Raw genomic sequence first — 16,841 nt, 5'->3', positions numbered from 1 at the left:
GGAGAAAAGGTTACCAAGGATTTGGCATTCAGAGTGTAACTACTTGTTTTGAAGTCATTGGTGAATGTCTCATTGGCAATCTTAAAAGTAAGACCGGCAGAGAGAGGCTCCTAGGATGCAGATTATTAGCCCTGCATGCCATCTGCTGGACATTTCTACAACGATAGAGACATTTCTAAGGAGAGGATTTTTTATGATGACAGAGAGGCGAGATAATCTTCTTCTTCTTCTTCTTCTTCTTCTTCAATGCAGCAAGGTAGCATTATTTGCTGAGGGCATGCATGGCTGTGCCACTGATGCAATTCCCTCTGTAGGTTAGGGCAGGAATTTCTATTTTGTTCATAGTGCTGGTGACAGCTTGCCTTTTCTTCGCAAAGGACACCGTGGGATCTTTAACGCCCACCAATTAATGCCAACAAATGGGATGCTCAGTTTAACTCACCCATCTGAGTTAACTCGATGTCTGTGAAGCACCAGAAAGACAGCTCAGAAGTGAGTGTGCCGATGTCTTGGCCATCCTGCCAGCTCTGGTGATAAGATGATGTCATGCTTTGGAGAATGTGTGCAATCAAGGGTCAAGGTGGAAGAGGTAGGAGAGAGAGAGACCAACCCATTAGGGCTCTGCCAGTGGCAGCAGAAAAGATAACACCATGACATGCTGCATCACAAATCAGATTGGTTTCGAGAATCGGCACAGCAGAATGCAGTTAAACGGTGAGCCTCCGACACACAAGTGGGTGGCCCTTCTGCCGTGTGTAAGTCCAATAGGGCACAGCGGATAAGCTCTCTGACGGCTGTCACTGAGATTAAGAACAATACCATGTTACGCCAAAAGAAAACCTGGGATGAAGGCGTCATCGTATGCCACAAGCAGTGAACTTGGTAAGCAGAGCTGGATTCAATACTGTTGAATGCCTGAGAAATGTCCAGGAAGACATTCCGGTGACCTCTTGTTTGATGCTAAGGCATCTGACCATTGCTGAGAGAGGAGCAGCATGTCCAGAATTGAGTGACTGGTATGGAAACTAAAGTAATGGTCAGAAATCAGTCTTTTAAAGAAGAGGAGAGACTTGATGTGGACAGTGATTATGGTTCCATTCCCTTGCTTATAATTGGAAATAAGCTTATTGGTCTGTAGTTGATCTACTTATTTAAGTGGCTACAACTAATCCTAACCTCTTGTGCACTTATTCAAAAGATACGTTTATGCCAAGTCTTTCATGAACTTACTGGCCAGCCTTGAAATTTGGCTGGCCTGTAATTATGATCTGTTTTTGGACTCTTCTTGTGAATGGGAGTAATGTTAGCTGACTTACAGGCACACATTAGGCGGTCAACAGAGAAGGGCAAGCGCAAGCTGAAGAACACAATCAGAGGAGAAGGAAAAGCCGCAAGGCAGGATTTGAGAACATGGACACTGATGCTACCTGGGCCCTTCACTGATGTAGGGACGAGGCTGGACCGAATCTTCTCTACCTTCATGGTTGAGGAAGATACAACGTGCAGGTTATGAGGTAGTAAGATAGGGAAAGGACAGTATGGATTGGATGCACAAGATTTAGAGGGAAAGATATTCGCAGGTGGAATCAATATCAGGTGCTGTGGATTTGGTAGGCAAATCCTTTTGTGAGAGCACATATTGCTGTCCATGTCAGTTGGCCTGAGTGAACAGCCATATTCTGCAACATTGACGTTGCGCCCTAATAATAGCCAGAGAGATATGGGCTTTGGCAAGAGCCAAGTCAGAGAAGCCGAAAGGGGGAGAGGAAGAACAGGAGAGATTATATGGAAAGTCTCTCATCACCAATACTAGAATGGAAGATGTTCCATTACCACAGATGCGCGTTCAAAAGTTCAAAGATTGGGTCATGGGGCTCACAGAGTCACAGGAAGCCTCCACTGCAATGCAAAGGTACATTGTGCGCTCCATGTCTTATTTCTCTCCACAGAGATCTGGAGAAAATGGTAAACACTTTTATGATTGATTGATTTTATGATTGAAGTGAAGGATTTAAGATCTCTTTGTGGTGGGTGAACTATTCTATTGGATTGCAGCTACATTTATAGCCCACTGATTGTATTTAAATATTGATTTTTCATGCATAAATAGATATAGACTGATATTTAAATTTTGATTTTTATATATAAATAGATATAGACTGATATTTAAATATTGATTTTTATATATAAATAGATAGACATATTTAAATATGAATTTTTATATATAAATAGATATAGACTGATATTTAAATATGGATTTTTATATATACATAGATATAGACTGCTATTTAAATATCAGTAACTGATATTTAGGCCTCCGCTTCCGGTCCGCACGAGCAAGGAGGCTTGCTTCGATCTCTCCACAGCATCGAAGTCCTTTCCAAGGGTGTGGTGCTGACCGGGCTGCCGTGGTGTTCGCATTACAGCCCGACCGAATATCGTCTCTTCGTGGCTGCTTTCCGCCGCCGAATTCCAGCGCGGCTTGGGTGATTCTGCCCGTTTGGAGAACACCCAGCGAGGCCTTCATCGGGGCCGAGCGAGCAAGGCTTCCGCTGCCGAAATCCAGCGCGGCTTGGGTGATTCTGCCCCTGTTTGGAGAACACCCAACGAGGCCTTCATCGGGGCCGAGCGAGCAAGGCTTCCGCTGCCGAAATCCAGTGCGGCTTGGGCGATTCTGCCCCTGTTTGGAGAACACCCAGCGAGGCCTTCATCGGGGCCGAGCGAGCAAGGCTTCCGCTGCCGAAATCCAGCGCGGCTTGGGCGATTTGCCCCTGTTTGGAGAACACCCAGCGAGGCCTTCATCGGGGCCAAGCGAGCAAGGGCGTGTCGGGACCTGGTTCGCGCCATTGACCGAGTGGTTCGCACCAACCGGTGCTGTTTTCGGATGACGTGCTGATGTCCTTGGACTTCGCGCCAGGCTCTGGGCCGACTGGGCCTACATGGTGTGTGGTGCTGAATTTTGAGAGGCTTGATTTAATACCCCAAACTCTCAACCCCACCTCCTTTTCTGCTACCCCACCGTTATTATTTGCCAGTATTTTTAGTGAAAGCCCACAATATATTATATCCTTATATATATGTGCACATTATATATATGTGCTTATATATATGGACTTCCGCTTCCGGTCCGCTCGAGCAAGTAGGCTTGCTTCGATCTCTCCACAGCATCGAAGTCCTTTCCAAGGGTGTGGTGCTGACCGGGCCGCCGTGTTGCTGACCGGGCAAAACGTGGTGTGGTGCTGACCAGGCCGACGTGGTGTGGTGCTGACCGGGCCACCGTGGTGTGGTGCTGACTGAGCTGACGTGGTGTGGTGCTGACCGGGCCGACGTGGTGGGGCTGACCGGGCCGACGTGGTGTGGTGCTGACCAGGCCACCATGGTGTGGTGCTGACCAGGCCGCCGTGGTGTGGTGCTGACCGGGCTGACATGGTGCGGTGATGACCGGGCGGACGTGGTGTGGTGCTGACCGGGCCGACGTGGTGTGGTGCTGACCGGGCCGACGTGGTGTGGTGCTGACCGGGCCGCCATGGCGTGGTGCTGACGGGGCTCCTGCAGCCGTGATGCCCCCTCCCACCCCCCCGCCCCCCCAGAATTTCCATGTTTTAAACGTTTCCCAGTGTGTACCCTGGATTAGAATAGGTACACCGTATCCCTGCATGTCGTAAGAGACGACTAAGAGGGTTGGCGTCAGGAAGGGCATCCGGCCATAAAAACATTGCCTCAAAAAGAGAACCATGACAATTACAACTACATATGGGCAGGGTACAGCCCGAAGTGGAGATCGGTTTCTGAGGTTTGGGACATGGAATGTAGGGACAATGACAGGGAGATCAGGAGAAGTGGTGGAAGTATTGGTCAGAAGAAGAGTGGACATATGTTGTGTGCAAGAGACGAGATGGAAGGGAAGTGGTGTGAGAATGGTGAAGGGTAGGCAGGGTCAGAAATACAAGTTTGTGTGGCAAGGGTGCCTGGAGGGCGTGAATGGTGTTGGTGTCCTGTTTTCTGAGGAGTTTGTAGACAGTGTGGTGAGTGTGACTAGAGTGGGTGATAGTTTGATGATGGTGAAAATGATGATTGGAAAGCTCTTGGTGAACGTCATCTCGGGATATGCTCCGCAGGTTGGTCGGAGCGATGAAGAGAAGGACAAGTTCTTGTGTGCGATAGAGAAGCTGATGGAAAACGTGAAAGATGAGGAAGTTGTTGTGGTAGGAGGAGACCTAAATGGACATGTGGGAAGGAGTATGGATGGTTTTGAGGGAGTTCATGGGGGTTACGGATATGGTGTGAGAAATGGAGAAGGTGAAAGGATTTTGGAGTTTGCTGATGGAGCTGATTTGTTGATTTGTAATACTCAGTTCCAGAAAGAGGATAATAAGCTTGTTACATACACGTCAGGTGGGTCGACGACAACCGTTGACTACCTATTGGTGCGTAGGCGAGATAGGGGGCACCTCCGGGACACAAAGGTGATCCCAGGGGAGGCGGCTGTTTCACAGCACCACTTGGTTGTCTGCGACATAAGGGTGAAAGGTGCGAGGAGAGCTCGGCGGGTGAAGTACCAACCGAGAATGAAGGTGTGGAGGTTGAAAGAGGTGACAGTAAGGGAGGCATTAAAAGAGAGGCTGAGTAGGGTAGAGGATGATGTGGTTGAGCTTGAATGTGGTTGGCTGTCAATGAAAGCTAGTCTGCTGGGAGCCGTTGGTGAGGTATGTGGATGGACAAAAGGACCACCGAGGCACTCGGAAACATGGTGGTGGGATGATGAAGTTGGAAAGAGGATTGACGAGAAGAGGAAGAAGTTCAAGGAGTGGCAGAAGGCGAAGGGTACGGGAGCAGAAACAGCAGAGCATGAAAGTTATAAGGCAGCCAAGAAGGCTGCAAAGAAAGAGGTAGCAAAGGCGCAGGAGGCATGTAGGAAAATGTTCGGAGAACGCTTGGATTCGGAAGAGGGTCAGAGAGCAGTATTCAGGATTTCAAAGCAGATAGCGAAAGAGAGGTGTGATGTGATGGGGGTGAGTTGCTTGAAGGATGAAGTGGGACAAATCGTTGTGGACCCAGATGGAATTAAAGGAAGATGGAAAAGATATATGGAAATGCTGTTGAATACAGAGAATGAATGGGATGGCAACATAGAGAGTAACCCAGTTTTAGGACCGGCAGAGAAGAGAACTAAGAAGGAAGTTGAGGAAGCGATAAAAGCAATGAAGAGTAGAAAAGCGGGAGGGCCGACGGGAGTTGTGGGAGATATGTTGAAGGCAGCAGGAAGTTGGGGTGTGAAGAGAATGACAGAGATCTGTAATGTGGCGGTGAAAGAAGGTCGGATTCCAGTGGATTGGTAACTGAGTACCCTCGTCCCTCTATACAAGGGGAAAGGTGACCCTCTAGAGTGTGGCTCGTACTGAGCGATAAAGTTAATGGAGCATGGAATGAAGGTATTGCAAAGGGTGTTGGAGAGGAGGATAAGGAAGAAAGTGAAGATCGACGAAATGCAGTTTGGATTTATGCCAGGAAGAGGAAGGACAGACGTGCTTTTTATTGTGAGGCAGTTGCAGGAGAAGTACATGGAGAAGAGGAAGAAGTTGTTTCTTGGGTTTGTTGATCTGGAGAAAGCATTCGATGGGGTTCCACGCAAAGTATTGACATGGGCAATGAGGAAGTCAGGAGTGGAGGAATGGTTGATCAGAGTAGTGATGGCAATGTACAAAAGAGCGCGCACAGCTGTAAGGACGAAGGACGGGAACAGTGGTGATTTTGAGGTGAAGGTGGGAGTGCATCAGGGGTCGGTACTAAGTCCACTACTATTTGTAGCTGTGATGGAGGTGCTGGCTCAGAACGTAAAGGAGGGTTTACCGTGAGAGTTGTTGTATGCAGATGATCTGGTGTTGATTGCGGAAAGTATGGACGGACTGAAGGAAAAGATGAACAAGTGGAAGGAATGTATGGAGACAAAAGGTCTGAAGGTGACTATCGGAAAGACGAAGGTGATGGCAAGTGGTAAAGCATGTGGTGAGGTGGAAAGAACTGGGAAGTGGCCCTGTGCTGTGTGCAGGAAGGGTGTCGGAGTGAACTCCATTCAATGTACAATGTGCGCTGAGTGGGTTCATCAAAAATGTAGTGGTCTGAGAGGGTCATTAACCAGTGTGGCAGCTACATTCAAATGTAAGGTGTGCACAGAGGCAGCTGCAGATGGAGGAAATGTTGAGTTGGATCTTGGAGACGGCGTGAAGCTGGAAGGTGTGAAAACATTTTGCTACCTCGGAGACATGCTGAATGGAGAAGGTGGATCAGACTCGGCAACGGTTGCTCGAGTGAGATGTGCATGGAAGAAGTTTTGGGAACTGAGTGGCGTGCTGATGAGGAGGGGAGTGTCGTTGAAGCTGAAGGGAAAGGTGTATGCTGCATGTGTGAGAAGTGTTATAATTTATGGGAGCGAGACATGGGTAATGAACGTAGAGCAGCAACGAAGGTTGGAAAGGGTGGAAAGCGAATGGTTCGATGGATGTGCGGAGTATCGTTGAGAGAGAGGAAGACAAATGATGAATTGCGAAAAATGATGGGAATAGAGCCTGTGATTGATGCTGTGAAGAGGAACAGGTTGAGATGGTTTGGTCATGTGTTGAGGAAGGATGAAAGTGACTAGTTGAGAACGATGGAAATGAATGTAGAAGAAAGTAGAGGACGGGGAAGACCGAGAAAGACTTGGCTAAAGATGGTGGAAGAAGAAATTCGGGCAAGGGGGTTAACAAGGAGAGATGCAGAAAATAGGGCAAGATGGAGAAGATTGTCATGGGGACCGAAAGGCTAACCCCCGCTCTAGGAGGGAAAATGGCCTTAAAATGCATGTTGTTGTGTTGTTGTATATATAAATAGATATAGACTGATATTTAAATATGGATTTTTATATATAAATAGATATAGACTGATATTAAATATTGATTTTTATATATAAATAGATATAGACTGATATTTAAATATGGATTTTTATATATAAATAGTTATCGACTGATATTTAAATTTGGATTTTTATATATAAATAGATATAGACTGATATTTAAATATTGATTTTTATACATAAATAGATATAGACTGATATTTAAATATTTATTTTATATATAAATAGTTATCGACTGATATTTAAATATGGATTTTTATATATAAATAGATATAGACTTATATTTAAATATGGATTTTTCTATATAAATAGATATAGACTGATATTTAAATATTGATTTTTATATATAAGTAGATATAGACTGATATTTAAATATGGATTTTTATATATAAATAGTTATCGACTGATATTTAAATATGGATTGTTATATATAAATAGATATAGTGTGCTATTTAAATGTGGATTTTTCATATGTTAATAGATATGGACTGCTATTTAAATATGGATTTTTATATATAAATAGATATAGACTTATATTTAAATATGGATTTTTATCTATAAATAGTTATCGACTGATATTTAAATATGGATTTTTATATATAAATAGATATAGACTTATATTTAAATATGGATTTTTATATATAAATAGATATAGACTGATATTTACATATGGATTTTTATATATAAATAGATATAGACTGATATTTAAATATGGATTTATATATATAAATAGATATAGACTGCGATTTAAATATGGATTTTTCATATGTAAATAGATATAGACTGCTATTTAAATATGGATTTTTATATATAAATAGATATAGACATGTTTAAATATGGATTTTTATATATAAATAGATATAGACATATTTAAATATGGATTTTTATATATAAATAGATATAGACATTTAAATATGGATTTTTATATATAAATAGATATAGACATATTTAAATATGGATTTTTGTAAACACACTGGCTTTGTCCTCTTCTCTATTCAAGTCCATGATAAACAGTTGAGCTTACAGAAAGTGGGTTTTCGATTCATCACCCAGCAATCTCGAAGGTTCGTAATCGCTCGGTAATTGTCATGATGAAATCATAGTGAGAAGATATTTGGGCCACCAGGGCTGGCCGTCACTGAGATTAGGGAATGAATAATTAGAGAATGAAAATTGGCACAGCCATAATGATTTCAGGACAGTCAATTTGACCAATGGGACCGCGCGGAGACCCAACTCGAGTCATTACTTCCCCTTAACAGGATGAAATGTGAACGACTCCACTCTTCTGGTCAATAAAGTAACAGGCTTTGTGAGAGTACATTTCGGATGCATTCGGATTCCAGACAATCCGTGGGTAAAAATAACGAGAAATTCACTTTAACATTCTACTATGATAGTTATAATGAAGTACACTAATGAATCAAAAATATTAGCACAGTAAGGATATATGCAGCTTTATATATTCACAATTGGATATTCAAGTCCAATAATTGGGGGATCACTCAATCTGCATTTGGCCCAAAGGACATATCAGACCTCGTCACAAATATTTAGCGGAAGATGTGGTAGTATCAAGTGAAATTATGCACCATTCCAGGTTTAATTTAAAGGTACTGCTGACCCCATCTGTCAAAAATGTTTTAGCCTTCCTCATCCTAGTTTGAAAATTGGCACAGCCTGTATTTTTCCATTTCCTAAAGGAATTACTCATTGTAGACTTAGGAGGTCTTAATGTGAAGGAAATGTCGTGCATCTCTGACTCCCATTCTTTGGCGAAGGCTAGTCAATTCTCTTAACTCGTGGCGTCTTGATTACGACCGAGGTCAATACGTGCTGTACACCTTTATAAACCACATGCTGTTTTGCGGTGTGGAACGAATATGCACGTCTAGGTTGAGAGGGTTCATTTTAAGTCTGCTCGTGCTATCCCAATACAATGTAATACAATACAATGTAATACAATGCAATGTTTACAATGCTTAATGTAGTGTGGGTCTCATCTCCAGTTTATTAGGAATGTGTCACCGTCTTTCTAAATGCTCTCATGAAAAATATGACTGTTGAGCAGCCCATATGGTTAATTATGTATTTGCTTTATGCACAACTGACCAGTATTCAATTACCATACAAATTTGGTCTGCTAATTGCAACACTAGGGTTGGCATGATAGCCCAGCTTCGAGCTGTTTAGTCTGGGTTGAATTCCTGATCCGATGATAAAACGTCTCCCTCGTGGTTCCCAGGCAGGGCTTTCCATCAAAGAGTGGGAAATTAATTTTTGTCTGCATAGTTTACAAGCAAATTCCGAATTCCGGCCTTCACTCTAACCGATGACAATTCACCCAGTTTGTACTCTCTGCCTATAGTCACTGCTTCAGCAGCACCGGTGCTATATGGGAAGTGTTTTCTCTGCCTCATGTCAGATGTGATGGGTAGATGAAGTTCAGTTGAACCCCTGATGAAGTGGCCCAATATCTTGACAGTTATTGGCATAAAGGGCATTTGGCCATGGTTATCAGTCAAAACGAGCTGGCTGGACAACTCAAAGGGAAGGTACTCACTTCAAACTCTGTTCGGATTTAACCTTTGATGCAATGTGGATATAGTTTGATCACAAACTTCCGTTATCCTTCTGTTTTGATTTGCTATCCTTTTCCTTTGCACTCAGGTAGGATGTTGCACCATGGATTATGGTACCGACCACTTCTTCTGAGGCTGGTGTTCATCGGCTACGTTTTCACTTGATTACAGGATGCCTGGTGTTGGCTTAGCGGTTAGGGTGCCGGCTTGGGATCCTAGGATCCTGGGTTCGAATCCCAGTCGATCGCTGAATTAACGCCAGGGGGGTTGACTCAGCCTGTCATCCTTCCGAGGTCGGCAAATTGAGTACCAGCTTGCTGGGATGAATGATCCCGGTGTGTACCCCGGTTTAGAATAGGTACACTGTGTCCCTGCGCATCATAAGAGGCGACTAAGGGTTGGCGTCACGAAGGGCATCCGGCCATAAAAACATTGCCTCAAACAGGGAACCATGATTGTCATGGGGCCCGCAAGGCTAACCCCCGCTCTAGCGGGGAAAATGGCCTTAAAAACGATCATTCATTCATATATTCACAGGAACATTAGTCGACAATGGAGAAATCAATAAAGTATACGGAATTTGAACATGGGATGTGCTCCAATAGTGATGATTTAGGATCAGAAGACCAAACCCGGCAACCCAACGAAATGTTAAACAGATCATTTGGACTATAACACAACATTTTCAGCTTGTTTCAGCACGGACATGACAATAAGGTAGCTGTCTACCCTTCGTTTCAATTTAGATGTGTGACGTCGATAACAAAAAGCCAAAATAATGTTTTTCACATGTAATTATATCGATTAAAGAGCATCGTCAACAAGAATCCAAATTAATAATATTGTTGCGGATCTCCCGAAGCCCGTCAACGTTACAAAGGGGGGTTTAAACCCCTTTTTCCCCTTGGGTCTTCGTGTCCACGAGGCCGAATCGCCACTTCCGCAGCAAGCGTGAAAAAGGGTATCGGGTCGACACCGCACATACCTTTGACCCACGCTGCCAGGAAAACGGGGACCGGACCTCGCACAAGCCACGCTAATCGATTACGCCCGAGCGATGTGCGTATCACGTGACTCATGCCGTTACTTTTATGGAACCCGATTCGAGCGGTTTTATTCGTATTATGCTAGGCCAATTAATGGAAGGGACGGGAACGGTCAAATAAGAGGAATAACACGATTTATTATAATGTACAATGATTCGCAGAGACACAGAGCAGGCACTTAAACAATGTTAACTTATCCCCAGACACAGGGCCCACTCACTCACACGGGGAAATGGAGGAAGAAAGTTCACGCGCCAAACGCGCCTTACCGTCGGTCATTCCTGGACAGCTCACCCGGCATGGCCCTCTGGTGGTCACGGCACGTGCAGGGAGCGCAGGCAGGAGGAGATCGCGCGTCTGTGGCCCGGAACGGGTCGTCTTCACAAGCGCGATTAATACAGCGCAGCAGAGTGCAGGGTACAGGGCACGGGGAAAGTTTGTGTACCGCGCGGCTATTGTAAACGATTCAATACACGTGTCCTGCTGCGGCTCTGACGATCACAGGGGCTCCGACTCACACTCCAGCTCAACTCGTGTTCTCGTGCGTTTTTGTGCGTTCTCTCTCGCGTTCTGACGCGGGAGGCTCGGGGCGGGGTTTTTTTATAGCTCCGCCCCGGCCTTACCCGAATGTTCCATGCTCCGCCTCCCATTGCCCTGGTTAGCCACTCCCCTCGAGCTCTGATTGGTGGCTCGTGCTTACCGGTCACTCCCCCTACAGCTCCTCCTTTCGGCCTTGCCAGATTTGTTCAGGCCGAGCACGTGGCATTTTAGTGCCAAAAGAACACCTAAGCTCACTGGCATACTCAACGCAAAACTAACACAGGAAAGGAGACTACCTTACATTTACTAAGAAATAACTATACTATTGTGAGGCTACATGTTGTGGTGCATCTACCTACGAGGGGGTTATCCTTTATTCCAAAACCACAACAATATGTACAATTAATTACTTTGTATGATCATGAGTATGTTGTCATGTAATAGAAAATCTACTTTGGGTCTACTGAGTCATGAGTATAACCAACCAGATTAATCAGATATTAACAGATACCGATCATCCAATCCAGGGTAACTGGTATTAATGAACTCCTTGAAAGTTCTGTATTACCTGGTTGCCCTAATTTCAATATAGGTATAAAGAGTGTTACAGGTGGAGTCCCCAGGACCACTTTCTTAACTATAATAGCAAAATCCTGGAAATATATTCATGTGTTTGTATGTTACTTTTTCACGGCTAAACCGTAGCATCTAGACTAGAAGCAAAAACTTCAGAACCTGGGCAAGGTTTTAAACTACCACAACTTGGCATTGAGGCCACTATAAAATGTATATCGGGATGTCGGGCCGGCCCGCAGGCAAAAGGTAACCACCATGAGGCCAATAACTCAATAGCTTTTTTCAATGTCCAACACTTCTCGGAAAAGCTCACCCAGCCGGGCAGCCCCGAGTACCCTGTCTAGTGTATGTATGTATATATATACGTGTATATATATATATATATATATATATATATATATATATATATATATATATATATATATATATATATAAATCAATGGTAACAGGTAAATACTTGCCTAGTTTCATTGACGTTGGGCCCTGGTGGAAGGAAGGCCCTGGTGGAAGGTAGGGGGGAAGGAACCCTGGTGTTGGGCTCGCGGCTAGGGTGCCAGCTTAGGATCCTAGGATCCTGGGTTCGAATCCCGGTCGATCGCTGAATTAACGCCAGGGGGGTTGACTCAGCCTGTCATCCTTCCGAGGTCGGCTAATTTGAGTACCAGTTCACTGGTAATTCCCTGCTTGTCATTAAAGGCGGCAAAAAGGGTTGGCGTCAGGAAGGGCATCCGGACCGTAAAACATTGCTTCAAAAAGGGGACCGAAAAACAACAACAACCACAGTCCCCGAAAAAGGCCAACCCCCGCTTGCGGGGAAAAAATGGCCTCTAAAGGTGTTTTTTTTTTTGTTTTTTTTCATTGACGTTGTCAAGTACTGCTTTCAATGGAAAAAGGAGGAGGGGGGTGCAGAGCAGCCACTTTTTTGGGGGGGTTTTAGTAACTAGAATACCCACTCACTACAGGAGTGGCAGGAGGAGTCATGTTGTTATTATTATTGCGAATTATTTTTACTCAAACTTATATTAGATAAGGTCACTGAACCATTCTAAATTCCATAAAATAACATTTACTTCCGCAAGGGTGTCAAGGTGAGGGGTAGGGGGGAAGCAATATTGCAAGTCACAAAACCCTTTGGGGAGGGGGAATATTTTAAGTATTAATATTGATTTGTCATAACATCAATATTATGCTATTATCATGAACGTTGTTGTTACTTTTGTTATTAGAAGTGGCTTTGGAAAAACGCCACGATAAAGCTATCTTAACATGGATATACACCTCAACACGCACCCTTGGTGAGAAAACCACTTTAGGGTAGAGGGGATATGAATTCGCTGCAACATTCATTGTGTGACCCTTAGTTTCCGTCAAGTTTGGTTGAGATTGGATAAGTAACGACCGAATGTATCGCGGTCATAAATCGTCAGACAGACACCAAACTGCGTATTTTAGTATGATGATTCTATCAAAGTGTTATTTGGGGTGATTTTACTTATAAGTAGTACATGCAAAACATGCATATTTGGCAACCAAGGGAAGGGAAATAAATTGTGTGCAATGTTTTTTGTGGCCCTGCAGCCATGAAATAATAGTTTGATTACAGTGAAACGAGGAGGTAAATGTAATCAGGAAAATAAAACGGGGGAGATAAGGACTGAGTGGGTTTCCCAGTCAAATATGGGGCTAGCTTGGGAGACTGATAACGACCAAAGGTGTGGTTGGGCTGAGTATATGGCTGGCCTGTTTTATGTAATTGTACATCCCAGTAGTTGGTTAGTGACAGGTGCCAAACGAGATATAGCAGATAGATCTTTTTTCTGCTGATGTTACGTCTGAAAGATAGTGATGTTTTCATTGTGAATATATATTTATATGATTAAAGCTGTGTGTGTGTGTGTGTGTGTGTGTGTGTTTGTGTGTGTGTTTGTGTGGCAATTTAAAGGAAGTGAAGTATTATCAGGCATAGCCGGAATGGAAAATGTGGTTTTAGAACAAGGAAGTGGTCAGCTGTGTCGATCATATAGAACTTCTCTTCACTGAACCCTTCATAAAGTGGCAGTTTCTGGCATGCATTTCCTCCAACATACATTTTCAAGAATATGCAAAAAATGAAAATCATGTCTTTGCTCATTTTATGTCGTCCTTGATTTATATTGGCAAGTGCTGACAACACCTTTACTTAAAGGTTGCCTTATTAAGGATGCCATGCAAAGAAGATTCATCAAAAGGAAGAGAAACAATGGTTTGCTTTACAGCCTAAACTCTCATAATATCAACAAAATCACCATGTTCATTAACACCGTGTTGTACACGTGTCTTACAGCAATGAAATCGCTATTAATGCAAGAAGAACAAGAAAGAGCAATCAAAGATTGCAAACCCTCGCCAGGATGTATTTTCAGTGTTTTTTAAGGCTTTTGTGTTAAAACAAATATGGCGGCCGAACCACGTGACCGATGACGTCATCATCATATTTTTTCTCCACTAATTTATTCCTGGATTCTGCTCAAAAAAATTCATCTTGATCGGATGAAGTTTTGTACTTGTCAAATTATGACGTCATAATAGAGGCACCTATGACATCATCATTACCCTGTGCTCACGAAGCGAAAATCAGGGTTAAGCATTCAGGTACGTACGTACATACGTATGTGTCTGCATTTCAGTAAAGTAAAGCGTGTGCCGTGTCAGCATTTTAAAAATTCATTTTCTCGGCAACCGTTGGTCCGATTGATATGAAAATTTCACCATAGGAGGGCCTCCTCCTGTAGAATATTTTAGTGAATATTATGACATCATAGGTCACGTGGTACAGGCGCCATCTTGGAAAAAAGTTACATCTCTATATCTCCCAAACCGCTCAATAGAAAAAATGGAAGGACTGATATTTCTGAAGGAATTTCTGAAAAATGGAAGGACTGAGCTCAAGAAATTTCATCTTGATTGGATGAAGTTTGGTACTTGTCGAATTATGACATCATAATGGAGGCACCTATGACATCATCATTAACATATTTATAGAGGTGCAAAGTTTTTCGGTTTTTCCAAGATGGCGACCAAACCACGGGACCTATAGCGTCATAATTATCATTAAAAAATTATACAGGTGGAGATGCACCTATGGTGAAAATTTCCTGTCAATCGGACCAACGGTTGCAGAGAAAATCATATTTATTCTGTGCGGACAAACAGACAGACAAACAGACAGACTGACAAACAAATGAAAAATCACTCATAGAGCGACACTTGGCAAAAGAGAACAAAGCAGAATGGCACTCAGTGGAGCATCCTTTTGACCTCTTAAACAATTGGTGGTTTAATTCAGTTAGCTGACAAGAAAATCCAATTCAAATTTCAAGTCAATCGGATAAAAATTGAGGCTTTTAGAAATAAAAAAAAAGTGGTTGACCTTTGGCCTATTTTGACCAATGCTCATCTCAAAAATAGTTGTTGGTTGAATTCAGTTAACTGATATGTAAATCCCATTCAGATTTCAAGTGAATCGGATGAAAATTGAGGATTTTAGAAATTTGAAATTGTCATTGCCCTTTGGCCTATGTTGACCCTTTGGCCTATGCCGATCTCAGAAATAGTTGGTGGTTGAATTCAGTTTGCTGATATGTAAATCCCATTCAAATTTCAAGTGAATCAGATGAAAATTAAGGATTTTAGAAATTTGAAATTGTTGTTGACCTTTGGCCGTTGTTGACCTTTGGCCTATGTTGACCTTTTGGCCTACGCTGATCTCAAAAATAGTTGGTGGTTGAATTGAGTAAGCCGATATGTATATCCTATTCAAAATTCAAGTCAATCGGATGAAAATTTAGGATTTTAGGAATTCGAAAAAAAGTGGTTGACCTTTGGCCTATGTTGACCTTTTGACCATTTGACTTCAAAAATATATTGGAATTTGTTGGACCACACACTCTACCATTACGTGAAGTTTCGTGAAGATCGGTTTTAAATTGTGACTTGTAGGCACGTATAAGTGAGTGGACAGACAAACAAACAAACAGACAATATGAAAAATCACCCATAGAGCGACACTTGGCAAAACAGAACAAAGTTGAATGGCACTCAGTAGAGCATCCTTTTAACCTCAAAAATAGTTGGTGGTTGAATTCAGTTCGCTGATATGAAAATCCTATTCAAATTTCAAGACAAGATGAAAATTGAAGCTTTTAGAAATTAGAAAAAAGTGGTTGACCTTGGGCCTATGTTGACCTTTTGGCCTATGCTGATCTCAAAAATAGTTGTTGGTTGAATTCAGTTAACTGATGTGTATATCCCATTCAAATTTCAAGTGAATCGGATGAAAATTGAGGATTTTAGAAATTTTAAATTGTTGTTGACTTTTGGCCTATGTTGCTCTTTTGGCCTGTGGTGATCTCAAAAATAGTTGGTGGTTGAATTCAGTTTGCTGATATGTAAATCCCATTCAAATTTCAAGTTAATCGGATGAAAATTGAGGATTTTAGAAATTTATAAAAAAGTAGTTGACCTTTGGCCTACGTTGTCCTTTTGGCCTATGCTGATCTCAAAAATAGTTGGTGGTTGAATTCAGTAAGCCGATATGTAAATCCTATTGAAATTTCAAGTAAATCAGATGAAAATTGAGGATTTTAGAATTTGAAAAAAGTCATTGACCTTTGGCCTATGTTGACGTTTTGGCCGAAGCTAATCTCAAAAATAGTTGGTGGTTGAATTCAGTTAGCCGATATGTAAATCCTCTTCAAATTTCAAGTCAATCGGATGAAAATTGAGGATTTTAGAAATTCAAAAAAAGTGGTTGACCTTTGGCCTATGTTGACCTTTTGGCCTATGCTGATATTAAAAATAGTTGGTGGTTGAATTCAGTTTGCCGATATGTATATCCTATTCAAATTACAAGTCAATCGGATGAAAATTCAGGATTTTAGAAATTTGAAAAAAGTGGTTGTCCTTTGGCCTATGTTGACCTTTTGGCCTATGCTGATCTCAAAAATAGTTGGTGGTTGAATTCAGTTTGCCGATATGTATATTCTATTCAAAGTTAAAGTCAATCGGATGAAAATTGAGTATTTTGGAAATTTGAAAAAAGTGGTTGACCTTTGGCCTATGTTGACCTTTTGACCTTTTGACCCCAAAAATAATTAACATTTTGTCGGACCACGAACTCTACCATTGGGTAAAGTTTCGTGAAGATCGGTTTAAAATTGTGACCTG

General features: G+C 42.4%; 1 protein-coding gene across 2 annotated transcripts in view; it reads right to left on the bottom strand.

Moving 5' to 3' along the window:
* The window catches only part of LOC137432869 (phosphatidylinositol 3,4,5-trisphosphate 5-phosphatase 2A), a 185,117-nt gene that overhangs the window by 142,050 nt on the left and 26,226 nt on the right, over window positions 1-16,841 (bottom strand). The gene's annotated exons all lie outside the window — the stretch shown is intronic.

Source organism: Myxine glutinosa, chromosome 1 (genome assembly GCF_964187855.1).
Source record: "Myxine glutinosa chromosome 1, kmMyxGlut1.1, whole genome shotgun sequence".
Classification (NCBI taxonomy): Eukaryota; Metazoa; Chordata; class Myxini; order Myxiniformes; family Myxinidae; genus Myxine; species Myxine glutinosa.
Note: the sequence above shows the minus strand (reverse complement) of the source record. Positions and strands in the feature narration are given on the sequence as shown.